We start from the raw sequence: 22,836 nt of genomic DNA, 5'->3' as shown, positions 1-22,836 counted from the left end.
CACTTACTTGCTATTTTTCCCTCATTTTATATTATATGTGTTACTACATTGTTGTGGTTATTAAAATTGTAACATGGATTAGCTACAGTGAGTTTAAAAATAAGCTGAAAAGTGTGATATATGAAAGCTTCACTGTGGATGAGTTTGAGGAGAATTGGTGTGCATTGATTAAGTACTACGAGCTTGAAAGTAATGAATGGTTGACTTATATGTTCAAAGAGAGACACATGTGGGTTCCGGCGTTCATGAAAGAGCACTTTTGGGCCGGTATGAAAACTACTCAAAGAGTGGAGAGCATAAACAGTTTTTTTGACGGCTTTGTGAATCGGAAGACCAAGTTACATGAATTTCCTAGACAATATAACCGAGCAATGACAAAGCGCGTTAAGGATGAAACAGATGCGGATGACAATTGCTCAAAGTATGTTCGTAGGCTGGTGAGTGGTTTCAAGCTGTAGAAGCTGTTTCAACAGATTTACACTGACACAAAATTTCAAGAAATACAGACTGAGCTTTCAAGACTCCTGTACTGCTATTGTCGTGATGAGAAAATGTTGTCGAAAACAGTAGTTCAGTATCTGGTTGAAGATAGAGTATGGATTGTTCCACAAGGATACAGGGAGGAGATAATAACAGATCGCCGAAGGTTCTACCGCGTCACGTTTGACAGTGTCACCAAAGAAGTGTCTTGTGAGTGCCGGAAATTTGAAACATTTGGGATCTTATGCAAACATATGTTTCGGATATTTGATCAGAACTTGGTTTTTGACATACCTGAGAAATATATACTTACGCGGTGGCGGAAGGATGTAAATCGGAGGCATACAAGGGTTAAAGTCCCTTACCATGATCCCTCTCACTCGGCACAAGTGAAGAGATCCTATAAACTGCTAACCACTTTTGAGCCTTTGTCTGATCTTGCTGCATCGGTTGACGATGAAACTGTTCACCTTGTGCTGACTTCCCTTAAAAAGCTTCAAGGTGAAGTGGCAGCGTTGAAGCAGAAGAAAGATCTTCTTAAAAAAGCCGAAGAAGTATCTCATTTCCCAGCTGATGGCTCTCAAGTAGAGCAACAATCATGTGGTGTGCGGTCAACAGTTGCCTCTTGAGTACAAAAACCAGATAACCCCTGTGCCTCTATTGACACTCCTCCAGCTGCCCAAGAACATGTCACAGATCTGTCTATTGATGTTGATAACCTCCATTGGTCTCAACAACATGCAACACTGACTGCCCCAAAGAAGTCTGCTATTCTTGATCCAGTTGTACAGAAAAAACGGCGAGGGCGACCAAAAGGTAGCAGGAACAAAAGTCATGCAGAAATAGGTTATAAAAAAGCACAGCCAAAGGAGAAACAACCAGATGTATGTTGCTTTATAATGTTTCCCCCTCATTTTTATGATTTCAGTCCAATATGAAAACTCTAATATTGTATGTTATTTTGCAGCCTGCTGCTCAATTTATTCTTGACACCTACTACCCATCGTCCTTTAATGGTAATTTAATGGTAAGTTTTTTGTTGTCAACAAAGGTTTAATTAATTCCAAGTTGTTAAATATGTGATTGTCGATAGTGTTTTACAATTACATTCCTCTCTCATCACAGAAAAAAAGGAAACGTTGGGTGAAAGAACACGCTGTGGAAGAGAACATGGAGCTCAATGGTAATGAGGATGACACTAACTGTACTCCTGACTCAGATGAATTTTTATCAGACAGCGGTGATGCGTCTTTTGAATTCTGAAGATGGTGGATGGTATTGGCACAGACAGCGGTGAGGATTCTTTTGATTGGATTCTTTTGATTTCTCGATTTCTGTTTTTTAAACTTTTGGATGAGGATGCACACCATGAATCTAGCATCCATCTTTTGAGGATCCTTTGTATGGTTTTTTAAAGTCAGAATGGTGTACTTGTTGTGCCCTAGTGTACTGTAGTAGGCTTGACTCTTTTGACTGTGTTTAAGCTTATATGTTACTCGGGTTGGGTTAGTTTGCTTACTTACAATTTGCTTCCCGCTGGCTGTTTGCCATTGCTAATGGAAACCAATGTTGGTTAGTTATCTGAGATACAATTTAACTAGAAATTAGTTTAGAAGTTTCTGCGGAGGAAAATGATGACTGAAATGGTTTTCCAATTCCTGATTCCCATCCTTGATTTATGATTATAAATGGGGCAAAGACATCCGTGATGGACTTTGGCCCATCATATTTGCAGGCCTAGCTATATCCATACCATGGTAGTGGGCTGGCCCATCATACTTGCAGGCCTAGCTATATCTTGTGTATACATAATAGATGAAGTGGTATTGGGTAGTATATCCATACCATGGTAATGGGCTGGCCCATACGTGTACTCTTGTGTTAACATTGCAAATCCAATGGGCTAATAATTCACAAAACTGAAACCCAAAATGGTGTAACTCAATTGGTAATAGATAACATTGGGCCCAAGTGGTTTCGGGGTTTTTACTTTTTACTAAGTTGAAAATATTTAAACACACTAAAGGCCTAGTCCATTACATACATTACTGATTACAGCCGAATAACAAGCCTAATCAATTACATACATCAGGCCTTTTTTTTGCAAAATATGTAAGTATTCGAACCACGTTACTTATATTTCATCCCATTCCCAGTTGTACTCCGGAATATCATCTTCTTCCCGCATATCCATAATGGATGGTATGTAGTGCTTGAGTCGGTAGCTAGGTTGCATTATTAACACAATGAAATAACATAGGGATCAATTATAAGCCAATGCAATGTATTAACACAACGAAATGAAAAAGGGGTCAAATATGGAGGTTGAAAACTTACTATTGTTGTCAGGGACACAATACGGCCGTACATAGTGGATTGTTTATGCATGTAATAAGGCTCAACCCTAAAGTCCCATGCTAACAGGACACCGCCCAAACCAATGTTTGGTCCAAACGCTTCAATCCTGTACATGCCTCCCATATTCTTAGTTATTTCATTTAACATTGGGAGTGCAGCCCTAGACTCAGTTAGGACAAACAACATGGGATTAAAAGCCTTAACTAGTCGCGCAAAATTTTCTTTAAATGATGGACGATGGACGCTTCTTGTATTCCAAACAATAACCACAGAACCTTTTTCAAATCTTTTCTCATTTGTGAACTTGTCGCTCTTTTCTGACCTCACCTTAACATGGAAATACCTGTTACTACTTATAGCTGTAATGCTCGCATCCACATCAACTTCAATGACTGATAAGTTATTTTTCACCTCCATCACATGGATTCCTGCTCTACTCGCCCCCATTATTATATCCCTTGTCTCTAAAGGCAGGCTATATTTAGGTAGGTGGTCTGTGTTTATCTCAATCTTCAAATCAAGAATTGGCTTAATTTCTCTAGGAATGTACTCAGACGTACCTGGGCAATTTCGTTCGCAGAACCATTTCAAGAAAAAAGCTCCTCCTTTATGCATGTACGCCTCCACATCTTCAATAATGGGTGTATATGCGGGTCGAACATTATTTCGACCCAACCGCATTACTCTCCACGGCTGGCTATACCACAGGAGGTGCTCAGGTGAATTGTAGAGCTCTTCATGGAGGACCGCACTTGGAATCTTCATTTCATCACAAATCTCATTCCCGCTATAGAAATATTCAATCTTATTGAAATCTAACTCAAGCTCGTCTGTAGAGAATACGGGTTTGAAGTACATGGTAGGGTGTTGTGGATGATATTGCACCCCTTTCAAGCTAGTTGAGAGTTGTTGTTGTGCATGTTGAGAGGTGATAGATTTAGGTTTCCCAAACATTGCTGCTGGCTTAGGGTAAAGGTGTCTTCAATATTGAACAAGTATATATATAAAAAGGTAGATATAGTACAAGCTATTGGGGGGTGTACCAACACAAACCATGTGTTTTATTTATTTATTTTAATTTACTTGATTTTAATTTTTTTATTGGATTTTATAATATGTAAATAACAACCATATATGTATTCATACTACATCATTACATTAGTAATGAAAGTACATATTTGTCGTATTACATTAAATAGTCATATTTCACTAATAAAATATAATAGTAAATTTGTAAATTTAGTTAAATTAATAAATTAGGGTTAAAAATTAATAAAGTATAATTTATACATTGAAAAATGAATAAACTTATGTTAAAAGATTATTATTATTTATTTTTTTTATAATTTTTTATTTTTTTTTAATTACGGGAAAATGGGAAAATTTATTAACTCAAGCTCGCTCATAATGTCAAGAGTTACAGCATCAACATCACATCTTGCACCTCTACGCATATCATCAAACATCAAGTTATTATCCAAAAAAAAGATAATGATGATGTATTTTATCGAGGCAAAACTCATATTATGTCCAAAAAAAACAAAAAAAAAAAAAAAATTTCTAAAGCTTGAAAGCACCAATAGGGCTCGGTTTAGTGCACTACAAGCTACAACATCTACTGCCTACTCCTACTCCTACTATTTATATTCTAGATATAGATAAATCAACAGCAAAAAATCTTCTTTTTAGATTACCCATGAACACCTTTTTACTTTTTCCATAAAATGGTGATTTGATTGTGCATTTCTCATACTTTGTACTTCCATTTTGCTCCCTAAGTCCTTATATTGTTTTCGCATTTTCGATTGCTTTCTTAAACTTATCAACTCGATTTGCTTCTTTCTATTTTAATGGCACATAGAGGTAAAAAATGTAATTGTGGCCTCCCTGTGTCAAAGAGAACCTCATGGACACACGACAATCCTGGTAGAAGATTCTTGGCGTGCAAGTTCTACAACTTTGAAACAGGGCAAAGGGGCTGCGATTACTTTGAATTGTTTGATGAAGATATGTTGGACTGGCAAAGGGATGTCACCAATGTCTTGCTGAGTGAAAAACGCAAGCTCAACACTGATCTTACTGTCCTCAAGAGCCGGGTGATTTGCATGGAGCATGAAAATAAAAGGCTTGTTGAAGAGAAAAATCAACTCAAGAAGAAGACTGGGATGGCAAGACTTACTAGTACTGAATTTGGCAATGTCATGGTTATTTGTGCTATTATCTCATTCATAATTAGTTACATCACAATCAAACTTGTAAGCTAAAGTTATGGTTTTTAAGGGCTACTACTATGTATATGATTCTGAAATCATAAGCGTGTAACACTTGATCTTATTGTGGGCTTCAACTGATTTCATTCTGCTTCAATATTAACATAATTTTTATTTTTTTATTTTTTTTGGTTTAATCATATAAATCATGTTAGTTACTTAAAGTTTTCCAACTTATGCAAACACATACATTAAATTTGTTTAACATGAAACGAGTTATCAACTTTTTATACCATTATGAATGGAAAGAATTAATTACTTTCACGTTAAAATCCAATTCCATGTAATTTATTAAAAAGGATTGTTAATAATTATATTTGGATCAATTTAGATTATATAAGTTTAAGCTTAACTGTAACATTAATTTTGTAAAAATCAAGCCTTTTTCAAAAATTTAGTTACCCTTTTCAAAAATAATAATTAATTCGAAATCTATATATGTAAGTACTTTGTTTAATATAAACCATGTTACTATATCAAATCACAACTCAATAATAACACAATAGTTAACACAACATTACTACTAATTCATTAACCTTAAATTAAAGATACAAACCAACAACATTGTTTACCACATTACAAAGCCTACTAATTACTTAACACAAACATAAAATTAGTACTAAATCCATGACAGTGATATGTAGGGTACATAACATAATAATAATCACCATAGCCGACAAATAAGTCATGCAAACATCCGCATGCAAATAAAGCCTTTCCTAATTAACTTGAACATTTGAAGTCGAACCCACCTCCTCTACAGCCTTCTGAGTGGAATCAACCTCCATCTCTCCACCCGTTGGGGCAGTCACCACAGCTGCTTTTGCCTTGTAACAAGAGGGGAAAAAAAAAACAAATTACTTACATGTTTTAATAAATAATTTACATAGTAACTTTGAGTTGTGTAAGTTGGTATACTATACCTTGATTGAAGCTACCACACGAAGAGGGCAGGTAGCTGAACCGGCCACCAGGACTTCGTCTTCCTCGGCCCTACGCTTGTCCCACAACCAGACCGACCCCTCTTTTAAACCCACACTCTCATCAATATTCCAGCCCAAATGGTCTCCTAACTTTCCAGCTAATTTCTCAAAATTAATCTCAGAAACACGGACCTCAGTAGCAATGACAACAACAGGATTGTGAATATCCATCATCTTTTTAAAGTTAGACTCAAAGGACGGCCTTGTAACTCCCCTAGCATTCCATAAAATACAGGTTGAACCTAGATCAAAGGCTAACTCTCCTTCCTTAATTTCAGGCATTAAGGTAACTTGGGAATACCTATCACAAGTGTGGGAATCAGACCTCCCAGTTGCTACAGAAAAGTCAATATGGGTCAGTGGAGAAAACAGGTAAAAAATCTGGAGACCATCAGTGTAACAACCCATTTCTGTCTTCAACTACTGTCACCTAAGGCATAAACTGGTGCATTAAAGTTTAGAATAGGTTCTGGGTCAACAAAACCTTGCAGAAACTTAGGAATAAGTTTTGTGTTGCTAGACCTTGGGAACTCAAAATTAAAGTTATGCAGCTTAACAAACACTTCATTAACATTAATTCGACCAACAATGTCAAACAAATTGGGGATATGGGCTGGTGTTTTAATACCTTTAGGCGAAAGCATAACCATCCCCTTCAGCTTGTCCTCCCACGGACTTTCTGGGCTGCGAAAGATGTCACGCAACACTTCATCTTTCGCCCTAAGCAGCTGCTTACTCTCAGTCTCAACATAGTACGTGTATTTGTTGAAGTCTATTTCCTGTTTTCCGTCGAAGTTGGGCTCCCAGAAACACATCTTGTCTGTGGTGGGGACGAGATAGCAACCCCGAGGGAAAACAGGATTAGCAGGGTCAAAGGAAGCCATTGTTGAGATTTAAAGGATGGTTGGATTTTTGTTTGTTGTGTTTGTATTTTAGAAAAAGTCAGATATGAAATAAGTGAGGTGAAGTTGTGTAAGTTGTGGCTAGAATTCTTTCCTTTTATAGGCAAAATTTCAATTTAGTAAATTTCAATTTAATAAATTACCCTTAACCCTTAACCCTAAACCCTTAACCCTAATCCCAAACCCTAACCCTTAACCCTTAACCCTTAACCCTAAACCCTTAACCCTAATCCCTAACCCTTAACCCTAATCTCAAACCCTAACCCTAATCCCAAACCCTTAACCCTAATCCCAAACCCTTAACCCTTTACCAGAAAAAATAAAACCCGTTATAATTGGATTTTTTATTATTAAGTGAGTAATTTGGACCTATTCTGAATGGATCGGAATGTTGAAAGAACATATCGTTTCCAATTTAAAGCCAAAACCACTTATAGATTAAGAGAATAACTCGGAGTTATTCGGATTTGATAATAAAGTTGAATGATCTAATCGTCCCGATTCTAGCCTAAAAGCCAAGAACCGCTTGTCATTAGATGAAGAAAAGAGAATAAATCGGAGTTATATTAATTTAATTTGAAAGTTTAATGATCAAATCGTTCCGATTCTAGCCTAAAAGCCAAGAACCGCTTGTCATTAGATGAAGAAAAGAGAATAAATCGGAGTTATATTAATTTGCTTTGAAAGTTTAATGATCAAATCGTTCCGATTCTAGCCTAAAGCAGTCTCTCTCTTCTCAATAACAGTATCAACAATAACCGAATAAAAACCAAGAATAACAGTACACAAACCAATAATAGCATTATAGATCTGATTGTCCCGATTCTTGGCTAAAAGCCAAGAACCGCTTGTATTTAGATTAAGAGAATAACTCAGAGTTATTCGGATTTTACAGGAAAGTTGAATGATCTGATCCTCCCGATTGTAGCCTAAAGCCAAAAATGGGCTTTATAATTAGATTAAGAGATTAATCCGGAGTTAACCGGATTTGATTGGACAGCTTAAATAACTTTATAATTGGATTGCATTGTTTGGATTAAGAGATGAAGTCGGAGTTATTCGGATTTTGATTGGAAAATTGAATGCACTGCTCGTTACGATTCCAAGCTATAAGCCCAAAATTGGGCTTTATAATAAGATTAAGAGATTAATCCGGAGTTAACCAGATTTGATTGGACAGCTTAAATAACTTTATGATTGGATTGCATTGTTTGGATTAAGAGATTAAGTCGGTGTTATTCGGATTTTGATTGGAAAATTGAATGCACTGCTCGTTAAGATTCCAAGCTATAAGCCCAAAATCGGCTTTATAATAAGATTAAGAGATTAATCCGGAGTTAACCGGATTTGATTGGACAGCTTAAATAACTTTATAATTGGATTGCATTGTTTGGATTAAGAGATTAAGTCGGTGTTATTCGGATTTTGGATGGAAAATTGAATGCACTGCTCGTTACGATTCCAAGCTATAAGCCCAAAATCGGCTTTATAATTAGATTAAGAGATTTATCCGGAGTTAACCGGATTTGATTGGACAGCTTAAATAACTTTATAATTGGATTGCATTGTTTGGATTAAGAGATTAAGTCGGTGTTATTCGGATTAATGATTCCAATAATATATGGAATTACATGCTTAATGAGTATATAGTCCAAGTAATACTCGTTGATTCCCAAATTACTTGCATCGTCTTGACCATTTTTATTAGATATTATATGAAAGTTAATATATTGAAACGACATATATTTGAAATTGAGTATATATTTTTATTATATATTATATGAAAGGTAATACATGGAATCTAATCATGGGAAATGTTATTCGTTCTATTTTATTATATATTTTTTTAATATTCAGTTTTTATAGATCTTTTAATTTCACGGTACATTAACTTTAATTTTATTTGTTGCGTTGTAAAAATTTGTTTTTTAAAATGTTTTTAAAAGTTAAGTATATATTTAGATTTGAATACATTTTGGCAAAAGTAGTTATGAGAAAATACAAATCATTTAAACTCAAACTTCTGTAGCTTAGAAAATACCAATGGAAGATTTACAGTTAATAGAATTTTATAATTTTATAAATAATGTGAGTTTATATACTATTACCACTTTTTAAAATACATATGATAAAGGAAAAAAAATGTGAATAGCAACAAAAAAAAATAAATCCTTGCACTGGTTAAAAAAAAAATAAAAAAATAAAAAAATTAAATAAAAACAACAAAAATAATAATAAAATAAATAATAGCACGTCAAATATTATAGTTGGAGGTAAATGATCTCAAACGGTAGTCTTCTTTCAATTTTGTTTCTTGTGTTTATCCTAATTGTTGAACTACACCACTTTGGAAATATAAGCCACTTTGGAAACATAAGCCTATTATTAGTCATCATTATGAATTCTTACAAGTCTAATGTAGGTTGTACTAGTTATTGCCATCAATTTTGCTTTGTTTACAGCAAAATACAGTAGATATTGCCATCAGAAAATCCGTTTCTTCATACAACTACTACTGTATTGTCAAATCCATCAGCCACACTTTTTGTTGGTGAGTTCCTAGGAGATAATGTTGTGAATTGTCAACATCATATTTTAAAATGTCAGCCCTTTATCTTGAGTTAAGTTATGTATTACTAGATGATGGTATTTGATATTTGATTTTTTAAATTAAAAATCCCAAGAATCACCCATTATTTTTTTTTTGTTTATGAAAAGAATCACCCATTATTGGAATATTACAATTAAGTTTACATGAAAAGTCATATTTATTAGTAGCAAATAATTAAACCCAATAGGATTAACGTTTATTCTTACAAAATAATGCCGAGTACACTGAAATTTTAATTCATAAAATTTATGTACGAGACAAAACGAGCATTATACAATAAAGTAACATAAAATTTTTATTTTACTAAAGTACACAAAAAAGATCATTACTAGCTAAAATTTAATTACCTTTATTCACCGGTGAAATTAAGACTATCAAACATAGTTTTCATATACATCAACAACACCTGCATTACTAATATTGAAAGTGCACCCATCATTTTCTAATACGGGGGAGGACAACAACGTTATTGTTCTATCCCATTTCTGAGTAATGCTATTAAATTTCTTAGACATAAATAACCTAGTGGAAATATTATTAAACCATGATTTTCCAAGTGCAGGACGCACCCTCATCCCGTTCGACATTATCATTGTGGCACCACTATCGTACCCTTTCGGGGGCACTTCTATGACATCATTGACTGCTACAATAACTAGATCGTATTTTTGTGCCAACGATCTTAGTCCATGTGATACCACATTCACAATTGCCGTCCTTTCCATCATGGACTCTCTTGTGTTACTAAAATGGAAACGACAAATATTTGAAATTGAGTCAATGACAACAACTCGATAATGACCTTGCGTGCCTATTGAGCTTTGCAATAATACCTCAAGCCATTGCACGGTTCCTACTAGATCGTGTGGAGAGTCTACCGTTTTGACTAATATTCTCTCTAAAGGGTGCTGACCTTGTGTTGCCGATGAACCAAAAACAAGCGGGATCATTTCACTCATTCTAGCTGATGGAAAATGACCAACTGATTGTATGTACACCGATGAACTTCCTAAACCCCCTAGTGACGGATCAAGCTGAGCAGCTAACATCATTTGCAAACACAACTGTGTCTTTCCTGTGCCCTCATCACCACATATCTCAGTGATGTGACCAAAACGAAACCCTCCATTTAAAATAGTATCTATTGAAGAGCACCTAGTAGAAGTAATGTGCATTTTCAAAGTGGGAAATACTCAATATTCACAAATCACAATCCTCTTATTATGGATTTTATTGATTTTTTCCACCCCTTCCACACATTAATAAGTAGTACTAACAAAGATCATATTGGCTGTGAATCATTCACTTGTCAATTCATGTATTACCTCCCTTATTTCGAATCTATTTGTGTCCTTTGCATAAACTTTAATTTAACTTATAAATATTTTTAATTTAAATTATTAATTTTTTAAATTGATGTATCAATTATCAATCTAGCTAAATCTACAACCTTAATAGTTTACAATTTACATTCACAACTGAAACAAAAACTAATATAATACAATTCTAAAAATTATTTTTATTTTTCGTCAAAAACTGGTAAATATCCATGAAATTGAACTTTATATGTGAATTGGTATTTATAATAAAATAAACGGTTCATTGGATAAAATAATTGGGTGGTGAAAAGGTTTGCTTTCAGACTTTGGAACACACAACTACTTTATTTTTGATAGAAAAAGGAACTTTGGTGACAACTCATAATTATAGTACCCTACTTTGCTGATATATAGGGTGGAGTAGGTAGAAATTACAGTCAATTTTAAGTTTATTGCAGCAAGTAATGACATGTACTCCATCAAAAAAAATTATACACGACTTCACATGTAACTTTATACACAAATACAAGTACTTTGACAATGACAATTCATTATAGTTTTAGGTTCAATACTAGATAATATTATTACTCACCGTATTTTAAGAAATCCACTTCGGACTATTTATTTTACCTTTTGTTTACTGAAACGGCTGTTCTGCAAACGGCGCATGGTGGACAAAATTGCCTTTTACAATAAGATTGAGACTACTGCCTTCGGATGTGTTTAGGGGTAGCAGCATGGAAAATTTTATCTATTGTAACCTCGTTAAAAATGATAAATTCACATTTATTTAAAATAAATGACAGTTTAAGATAATTGACGTAGGCAATTGACATTTTTACAAAAATTTAAAATTAAGATAATTCACGTCTGAAATTTAGACTTAATAAACAATTTAGGTAATACAAAACTTAGATAATTCACATTTAAAATTATTTACAATTTACTGAATTCAGAATTTATTTAATTCAGCTTAGATGATTATCTATTCACAACTTATATTTGGGATCGGATCTTTTTTTTTTTTTTAAACAATTAGGAATTAAGTATTGAGTTCACAACTTTATAATATGAGTTTGGTAGTGTAACATTATAATAACTTTGTTTCAACAACTTACAACTGATTAATTTTGTCATCATAGTATCTTTCTAATCTTAGTATTTATCTTTTATATTAAAAGGTAGGAGTACATGATGACTTTACAAAATAATTGATTTCTTATTTAAATTAATGATTTGTTTGTGGAGGTATAAGTAGCTAATAGCTATAAGTAGTTTTTTGATTTTTTCTTTTTTTTATGTCATCGGTTTTTAACTTATAATTTGATTATAGGTTTAAAGAAAATTAAAGTACAATTAGAATTCACAACTTATCTTTAAAATCATTTGTACGCATTGATTTTATAATATTATCCTTTTTTGAGACAACTTAGAGGTAGATATATAGTATTGAAAATATAATATTATATCAAATTATATTTCGACAGAAATTATTAATTAAAGAAAAAAAATTTCATATCCAAGTCAGACAACTAGGAGGTAGAATATAATATTATCCTTTTTAGAGACAACTAATGCGTACATATATAATATTGAGAATATAATATTTTATAAAAATATATTTGTACAGAAATTATTAATTAAAGAAAAAATTATCATATCCAAGTAAATGTAAGTAAATGCATTTACTAGTGAGTAAAAAAAATAAATTTTGTTTTTTTTTATTTTTAAAAAAATTATTACTTTATTTTATTAATTTATTATTTTTAAATCGCCTCAACAACTAATAACGTCATGACACATATGCACCTTGTATGACTAAAATTCGACCCTTCTCTCCTTCATATTAGGGTTTCTCCATGTGTTGTTCCAAAACCCTATAAAAAAAACTTGTTATCATAAACCTTCAAGATTCAACACCACTATCCAGAAACTGTAACTCAAAACAAAATGGGTTCATCATCCCAACTGTCTAAGGTCCCCGACCACGACGGTGGTGGTGGAGAGAAAAGTGATGCCACTTCACCGCCTAAGAAACGCTTAAAAGCCCCTGAGAAACTCAAAAAACCCATGACAAACCACCTCAAAAAAAAAAAACACCACAAAACAAAAACCTTTATGCCAAAATCCTCAAAAGAAATGCTATTTTTCGAAAAGATATCCCAGTTTCTACAATTGCTAAACGGCTATCTAAGCAGATGGGTTTCACTGTCACTTTCCCAAGTCTCGAACGGGCTAAGGCTTCCACTTCTGCAGCTTGTAACACTACTGAACCTCAACATCCTCCTTCTCACACCGTTATTGTAGGCAATGTAGTGGTGAACAATGTCAAAAAGGAACCATCACAAGAGGGGAGGTCCATTGAGCAACACAATGACCAAAGTGACCCCATCACTGACCTTACGGTCCCAGAAAATTCCATCTTTGACTCCATTTTTGTCCTTGAAGGGAACGAGGATGACATGGGCATCAATGCTGATGATGATGTGCATAAGGTCGTGGTCGACCTGGACATCAGTGGAGCATATGTACCCCCTGCTACTGGTGAGGCTGTATACGTTGTTACAGTCAAGAGTCAGTAATGCAACGACCACGGGGTCCAATATGCTATAAGGGAGACACAGAGTTTCAGGGTTATCTACAAGGACTACGCCAACAAAGTCGACTACAAGGTGGATACGAATCTGACCATTAAGAAGAACGGTGTTGTCATTACCACCTCATGCAACTGCATCCGAGGTTGGGATTGTTGGTGGTGATGTCTTGATCGTTCATGGAAAGATATACGATAATCTTACATATATTTTATATTTATTCAAATATATATATTTTTTAAAACATATAGTATAGCAAATTATTAGTATATTCGTGTTCATGTTCGTGTGTCCTATGTTAACATTAGTACTTTGAAATTTTAATTTGACAGAACCTGGAGGACAATCTCAACACCCGTCGCAAGCTGTTTTGGATAAGGGACGTGAAAACTGATCCAAGGAGGCGCAAAATTTCTGCCAAACTCAACACTAAGCTATGGCGGTTGTATGAGATGTGGGGTGCATTGACTGATGTCAAACCAACAAAACTCATTCTCATGCACGAGAATCTAATGCTCACAGATGTTCATACCGTAGGAAAAGCCAAAATTAAGAATGAAGAGGAGTTGTTCGCATACCCATTGGCAGTGGAGATTCCCCAAGAGATATGGGGTGAATTAAGTGCATAGCCTATCATGAATCAAGAAAACCATGAATCATTTTGAATGATCTTCAAGTTTAGTATCTTATTTGTTATGATTTCGTGGTTTAGATGCTTACTTTTGCTGTTGTCTAGTGTAACTCATGCTATTCTTGGTTACTATCTGCACATTAAGGTGCATATTTTGTACTCGGTAGTTGATTATGTTGTTTAATCACTACAAGAAAATAACCTTTTCGTAGCGGTGATTTTAACCTTTAGTATCGATTGTAATTGCAACAAAAAGCTTTCCCAACGAATGGTCATTCGATACAATATCCCCCGTTGCCTTAGGCTTTAGTAGTGGTTTTCAATATCGCTGGGGTTGGCCTCAATAATCGATACAAAAAACTACATCCAATCGTTGTGCTTATTGTAGCGATTAAAATCGCTATAAATGTTTAACTCATTTTCTTCAAAAAAAAAAAAACATGAGAATGATCTTTACAAGATTCGAACATGCAACCTCAAACTCTTACATTAAATGTTTCACCAATAAGCTATGACATATTTTATGTATTCTTTGTCAAACAATATTTATATATCTAGTGTTGAAAAGGCTTTTCGTATCGATTTTTAGGATTTAGTGGCGATTGTAAATGATACGATTTCTCAAAATTATATAAATGTGTAAAAATAGTGTTGATATGTATCATTATGTTTTCCGTATCGATTTTATATGGGAAAACCATGGCGATTGTAAAAATGATACGACATCCTTAATTATTTCACAAACATACTTGCATATTGTAGCGAATGTACAATCGCTACGAAATAATCGCTACGAAAAGAGATTTTTCTTGTAGTGAATATTTGTATGGATCTTAGTTGTGTTTTGAAGCATCTCTCAATGGAGGTATCAATGTATGAGATGCGACGATTGTAGGTCTTGGTATATTGTAAATTTTGCCACATGATGATGTAGTAGAGCCCTCTTTTGTGAAATATATGGAAATGAATTATGGTGGCAATTTGCATTTTTTTAGCTATCAATTAGTTAATTTTGGACATAGCATAAAATAAAAAATAAGAGAGAATTAAGTTGATAATTCAAACAATTACATTAACAATTAAATTTTCAATAAGAAAAGGCAGTCTCCGAAACCTGTAATATGATCATATATTTGTAATAATCATTCATTTTTAAAACAAAATTTAGTTTAACAAACTATGATTATAACATCTTTATTTTTTAATTAGTAGTTAAATTTGATTCTCTCTCTCAAGAAACAATTATTCACAATATAATGTACAGTAACAAAGTGGTTATGTTTATTGATTTTATGAAATACAAGTCTGAACTTCTCAATTAAAGGCAGGTGTAATAATATTTTGTTCCAGTTCTGTGCATTGTATTTTGATTAATTAATTGGAACAAAATATTATTGTAATTAAGTATTGTAATTGTAGCATATTATTCAGATTTTTTTAGATTATTATACTTAGGTAATGTAATTGTAGCATATTCTTATTCCCCACATCAAATTATTGTAATACTGTGATTTAATCAAGTATTTTTGTTAATCAAAAATCATTGTTAGATAATATCATCACATAATTGTTAAATCTATTAAATAAAAAACTTTAAATTATAATGTAAAAGAAAAAAAAAATAAGATAAAAAACTTTTGACAAAAAAATTAAGATAACATTTACTTGAATATGGCGCCAAATTCACGAAATTATTATGATTGGAGTTGGCGCCAAACTTATTGATGTATTCCCGCCCTTCTACAGTTGTTATTTGTACTCCATCCAAACACAACCCTTGAACCTAAATTTGTACTCACAAAAGCCAAATATGGAAGAAAACTTCCACATACAAATATATCCATCTTCCATCAAACCTAGCAAACGCAAAGCAAGTTTCACAAATTTCCATACTTACCAAAGCACTAACAAAAGAATTCGAGTATTGGTAGTACCAATTGTTGAGACTAGTAATCTTCAACTACAACAACAACCACCTAATAAAGTGTTTGGTGTTAGCCGTTTGGGCCGCGGTTTAGTCGGAGTGTTGCAGTCTAAACGGGTAGGTCCATCTGGGACCATTGATGTCAAGATGGTTGATAGCCAGACTGTAGCATCGTGGATTGCAGAAGGAAAACTTCCTTCATCGGATGTCGTGGTTATCAAGAAATCAAACAAGATCAGCCCGTGTTTCATCCTCGATTTATCGGATTTGGCACTTCTACCATCTCCTCTAAAGCTCGTTGTCAGGAACATATTAAGGAATGAAGGGGGAATGCATGGCATTGGTATTGAACACACTATACCAAAGTCCATCATATCTATTATTGACCCTCCTTCTGTACTCCCAACGTGTACAGAAACCTGCACCCTGGTTGAAGGAGATCACACAATATCATTCAACAGTTACAGTAACATGTTGAAGACGTTCGTCACTAGCAGAGGCTGTCAGTTGTCGGTGGTCAAACATCGATCTACCCCTTTAAAAAGAAATGAGATGGATGGTAGACACATACAAATGGCATTCAACATCAAGAATGAGTTCAAGTCTGAAGGAGGGGCAAGATATGTTTTATGGAATTGTAGGCACATGGCTCGCGAATCTTTTCTTCAAAACTTATGCATGCTTATAGAGCTGAATATGCCTAATGCTATATTTCTAACAGAGACACGAGTCTCAGTTGAAATGGCTAGGCTGATTAGCCAAGATCTTAATGCATTCCGGATTTGCGGCCACTCAATTTTAGGGTTGATTAAAGGTGTGGTGATACTAACTTTTACAAAGTCTATGAAGTTCCAAATGAGAGATGACGGTGGAGAGAACCATATATCTTGGAATGTAGTCCATGAAGGGAGTGGACAGTAGAACAAAAACTAAGCGTATTGTGAAGTAGTTTTCAAAAGTAGTAATTGTTTAAGTCTATTAAATGTATGAATTTAACAATTTGCTAGCCTCTTGCTAAGAGCAGTGAAAAAGAATCAAAGACTTATTTTGGTTTTTTTTTTTTTTTTTTTTTTTTGGTCTTTGCACTAAATTACTAGTACAATAATCATGGATCCGCCCAATTATAAAACATATCCAATAATCATGGATCCGCCCAATTATAAAACATATCCAACTTAATAGGGCCCAATTATAAAACATATCCAACTTAATAGGGCCCAATTATAAAACATATCCAACTTAATAGGGCCCAAATAAATTACTTACTGGTGTTGTAACATTCGTAAGGATAAGTTCCGATAGCCCGCCCATTTAAGAATTATCATAAAAAAATGAAAAAATGAAAATAACCTGCCCAAAAACTTATAAAAAAATAGGGCCTTCATGGGGCCCAATTACATGGCCGAATTACAAAACAACAGCCCCATCCAAAGACAAGGGCCGACATTTCTTAACTATGGTCCAGTCCATTTAAAAAAATATATGATTACAGGATTTAAGGCAACATAAAATTCTGATTACATGATTAAGGGTCGCCTATTCATACAATTCTGATTCCTTAGGCTCATTTCACAACTGGGCCGCCATTTCTAAACAATTCAATCCATTAAAATTATTTAGAGTAAAACATTGAGGGAGGAAATAATTATTCATACAATACCGGTGTTCGAATTAAACGAAATTGAAATTTTCAGAAAAAAATGAATACAAATTACAACAGATTAAGAGCACTGAGAATTCGTGTCTTACTTATGGGATGACTCTCTCTTCGACTCTTCGAAATAGTATGCCTGCATCATTGTGGTTTGATTTAGTGTGTTTTAAGTACAGGGTTGTTATTCAGAATCTTCACACTCCATCCAAGCTTGTTGAAAAATATCCTAAAACTCCAACATTCAGCATGCCCCGCAATTCACCTAGCTGTGACAAGACAATAAAGTTATTTTGAGCAAAGGTGATAATACTAACACAAATTATACAAAATGTGTTACAATTTAAGTAAAATTACCAAATTGTTTATTGCCGTCCAACTCAAAGATGGCATCCCAGATTGAAGGACAATTATCTGACACCTTTGCAAAGAAATAAACAGGGCAGAGCAATGGCTGCTTGGCGTTTTCCGATTAAAAGTCGTGAATTGCAAGGGAAAAGCCCATTGTGGTTTTGAGTTGTTTAAAAAAATAGTAACCTCGCACACCGGTAACAATGGTGAAACAGATGGCCGACAAAATTGTGAGTTTACACCATTATTGCAACTCAGAGGATACGCAGGAAGCTTCATCATTGCACTACTATCATTACGAACAAATGGTTTTCTATCATTTCTCCCTTTCCTCCTCTTTTTTGAAGTTGTCGCACGCCTACTACTGCCAAATTCCTCCACAACCTGTACACCACATTAATACAATTCAAATCATAATTTCCCAGATCATATAGAGCCATTTGCCAATAGATAAATACAGTACAGAGGTTGTGATATACCTGGGCAGTGTCAAATGGGCCATTACTATCCCTAGCCATAACAGGGTGCTGCTCACCATACGCAACGTCTAGCATCTGCATCATTTTTGTAAAAGTGTTAGTTGATGGGGTTGTTAGTCTCACAGATCATTCATCACATATTCACAGGACCTTACCCCAAGGTTTCCAAAATCTCCAGTAGCTGTAATTTTGTCTTCTTTAGCAGCAGCTCTAATGTGCTGCATATTCCAAACCTTAATACGGGGAAAAATTCCCCAACAAACTGGATCTCTATTTAACCTGTCCAAGTAGAAAATCTATAATACAAGTAAGTAACGGAGTTATTACGTAAATAATCATCAAACCAACAACATAATGTCAGGAATTACCACTAAGAACATGGTACAACCACCACAACCCTTTGCAAAGCCAGATGCATAAAACCCCCTAGCAAAACTCAAAACACTTTGCATGAGTCTACCCAACACGAGTTCACACCAATCAAAATTCTCATTATCTGAGGCACAAGTCAAGGCTGGCACAAGGTCAGAAGCTAATCGTGGCGACTGAGTTGGACATAGCAGCATTTGCAATACTATCAACAAAAACAAGGTCTTAAACTCTTCTTTGTCATGTGCCTCCCAATAACCCTCCAACCTTTCCAACATGCTAGAATTGATAGGAATTCCAGTAGACGTATAAGTGCGTCCGCGAAACTTTTTTGATTTACCCTCCCATGTTTTGCCGCACTTTCCCAGGATCTCCTAGGTCTTTACACGCGTTTCAGTGTTCAATGATTTCTTCGTCGGCACAGGAAGTCCACCATTTGGAATTCCAAACACCCAATGGACTTGGTTCTTTGAAAATTTGAACTCTTTTCCATCAGTTCCTATCAATTTTCTACTTATAGGATCAACGCGACTCAATAGCCAATAGCTAAGTTTCCTCGGCAGCTGCAAATCAGATGGTAAATCTAAAAGGCCTCCAAATCCCATCTCCTTCACCCATTTTGTTGTCCTCTCATCAAATGTTTGATAAATCCTTGTAAAGGATTCAATCCGACACGTCAAATTGGGCGACTGCCATGAATGAGGGAGTAAATTCTTAGTCCCACTAGCATAATACAAAACCTCTTACTATACATCAAACAATTGTACCCATCTTACCCGGGAGCTTCTCCTCTCATGTTCCTTCAACACATGCCTCTGGGCCTTCACTTTACCGCCAACAGTCATACAGTTATCCTACTTAACACAACCATAATCAGTAAGCAATAACACACAGAAATTACTAAAACAGACAATTATTGTTACCTTAAAAATTGCAGGAACCACCTGATTTTTCTTAAGCCTGTATTCACAATTGCAAGCTTCATCCTACATGATTCATGTATTAATCAATACTCTACATGTACATTTTTCAACATTTACATTTACCAAAATACTTTGCATCCTAACTCACCGTGTCCAAATCAGATACAGAATTACATGGACTCCGGTCACGCTTACTCCCCATAATAATATCAATCTGAAGGTCAGCCAAATGAGATTAATACAACCAATTATTTATGAAGAAATTCTTCTATAATAATTGACAGAATGGCTATTATAATTATATGAAAAACATTATGGTCAAAAACTTTTCATTCACTGACATTTCTTACAATGCGTAGCTTATCAAGATCCAAATTAATCTCAAAAATTTTAACTTTTAAAACAAAACTACGGTTTAGTTATCAAGATCCAAATGTTAACTTTATTCTTTTTTCCTTTTTCTTTTTCTTTCTAATTTCCAACTCTTAAAAAGCTCTCAACAAATCTCATTAACCAAGAAAAAGCCTCTACAAATGGCTTTTTCTTCATCTTCAGACTCTGTTTTTACCCTGTTTTTGTGTATAATTCTAACATTTACCCTTCATTTTGAGTGATTTATTTATGATTGTTCATACACAGAAAATACCAAAGAGTCTTATTCAATACAATTAACAACTAACGAAATACGGTTATACCAAATCCAATGAATTATTGATAAAATGGCTCGCTTAATCAAGACGTCCAACATGCATAATTAAAACAAACCCTAAAACAAAATTCAAAACATGATTTCCATCTGTATTCAAACAACGATACACAAAAGCTGTAATGTTACCTTTAAAATAAAGAACTATTAGCCCCACTGCCGTCTTCGTAACCAGAGGCGCCACCACCTTCTTCTAGGTTACCGCTACACGCGACACCACCGTTCGTAAAAGTAAATCGCCTAACACCCGCCGCTTTTTCGCTAATTGACTTTCTCTCGATAACAACGTCTAACAAAAAGGATTCAAAGATGGGTTCGTAAGCCACCACCGTCTCAACAAAATCGCCGACTAAATTCGCCTGTGGTATTGCAAGTCGCTGCAAATCCGCTCCCCTCACTTTTCATCAAGTTAGTTTACCCCAGTTAATTTCACCCGAGTTACTTTCCCTATGACCAAGGGTTACTTTCCTTTTTCCTTTAACCCGAGTTACTTTAAAATTAACAGAAGTAAACTAGGGTCATATTTCCCAACATAACGGCTGTTACCACTCTTTACCGCATTTGACTTCTATACCCTTACTCAGATACGCGGAATGACGCGAATACCCCCGGATAAACAATTCAAGTTTATCGAGGAGATAAACTTGAATTTCCTCATTTTTTTTCCAGACCAAAAAAGGTCAAAAAATTACAAAATTGAAGGCTATAGTCCACGCTTTTTGAGGAATTTTGAGGTTACGGGGCCCAGTGGCGAAAAGTCTTGAGACCCTAGGGGATACATCTTAGGGTCATATAATGACGTTTAGAACCATATATGACCATTATATGTTGCCATAAATGTCCGTGGCAGTATTGAATTCACGATATCGGTGAAAGTTTGGAACGGGTAAATTGACTGTTTAAAGGCATATTAGATGGTTCCACCCACTCAATTGGACTCCCGGAGGGTATTAGGAACCATGGTAAACATCTCGAAATTTTTTTTTTCCGGGCGAAAAAAGGTCAAAAAATTCCAAAATTGAAGGCTATAATCCACGCTTTTTGAGGATTTTGAGGTTACGGGCCCCGGTGGCGAAAAGTCTTGAGACCCTAGGGGATACATCTTAGGGTCAGATAATGACGTTTGGAACCATATATGACCGTTATATGTTGCCATAAATGTCCGTGGTAGGCTTGAGGTCACGATGTCGGTGAAAGTTTGGAACGGGTAAATTGACTGTTTAAAGGCATATTGGATGGTTCCACCCACTCAATTGGACTCCCGGAGGGTATTAGGAATCATGGTAAACATCTCGGCAATTTTTTTTTCCGGGCGAAAAAAGGTCAAAAACTTCCAAAATTGAAGGCTATAATCCACTCTTTTTGAGGAATTTTGAGGTTACGGGGCCTAGTGGCGAAAAGTCTTGAGACACTAGAGGATACATCTTAGGGTCATATAATGACGTTTGGAACCATATATGACCCTTATATGTTGCCATAAATGTCCGTGGTAGGCTTGAGGTCACGATATCGGTGCAAGTATGGAACGGGTAAATTGACTGTTTAAAGGCATATTAGATGGTTCCACCCACTCAATTGGACTCCCGGAGGGTATTAGGAACCATGGTAAACATCTCGGCGATTTTTATTTCCGGGCGAAAAAAGGTCAAAAAATTCCAAAATTGAAGGCTATAATCCACGCTTTTTGAGGAATTTTGAGGTTACGGGGCCTGTGGAGAAAAGTCTTGAGACCCTAGGGGATACATCTTAGGGTCATATAATGACGTTTGGAACCATATATGACCCCTATATGTTGCCATAAATGTCCGTGGTAGGCTTGATGTCACGATATCGGTGCAAATTTGGAACGGGTAAATTGACTGTTTAAAGGCATGTTGGATGGTTCCACCCACTTAATTGGACTCCCGGAGGGTATTAGGAACCATGGTAAACATCTCGGCAATTTTTATTTCCGGGCGAATAAAGGTCGAAAAATTCCAAAATTAAAGGCTATAATCATCCACGCTTTTTGAGGAATACTGAGGTTACGGGTCTCGGTGGAGAAAAGTCTTGAGACCCTAGGGGATACATCTTAGGGTCATATAATGACGTTTGGAACCATATATGATCATTATATGTTGCCATAAACGTCCGTGGTAAGCTTGAGGTCACGATATCGGTGAAAGTTTGGAATGAGTAAATTGACTGTTTAAAGGCATATTGGATGGTTCCACCCACTCAATTGGACTCCCGGAGGGTATTAGGAACCATGGTAAACATCTCGGCAATTTTTTTTTCCGGGCGAA

General features: G+C 35.1%; 1 long non-coding RNA gene across 1 annotated transcript; it reads right to left on the bottom strand.

The window, feature by feature from the left end:
• Positions 1-18,568: 18,568 nt before the first annotated feature.
• Positions 18,569-18,999, bottom strand: LOC145614247 (uncharacterized). The gene is made up of 3 exons (XR_014107078.1): positions 18,922-18,999; positions 18,709-18,849; positions 18,569-18,628 (listed from the first exon to the last, which is right to left on the bottom strand). It is a non-coding gene; the product is annotated as an uncharacterized LOC145614247 (long non-coding RNA).
• Positions 19,000-22,836: the final 3,837 nt, after the last annotated feature.

The sequence above is a fragment of the Chenopodium album genome, chromosome 25, assembly GCF_948465745.1.
Source record: "Chenopodium album chromosome 25, dcCheAlbu1.1, whole genome shotgun sequence".
Lineage (NCBI taxonomy): Eukaryota > Viridiplantae > Streptophyta > Magnoliopsida > Caryophyllales > Amaranthaceae > Chenopodium > Chenopodium album.
The sequence above is the reverse complement of the archived record's forward strand: the minus strand, read 5'-3'. Positions and strand labels throughout refer to the sequence as shown.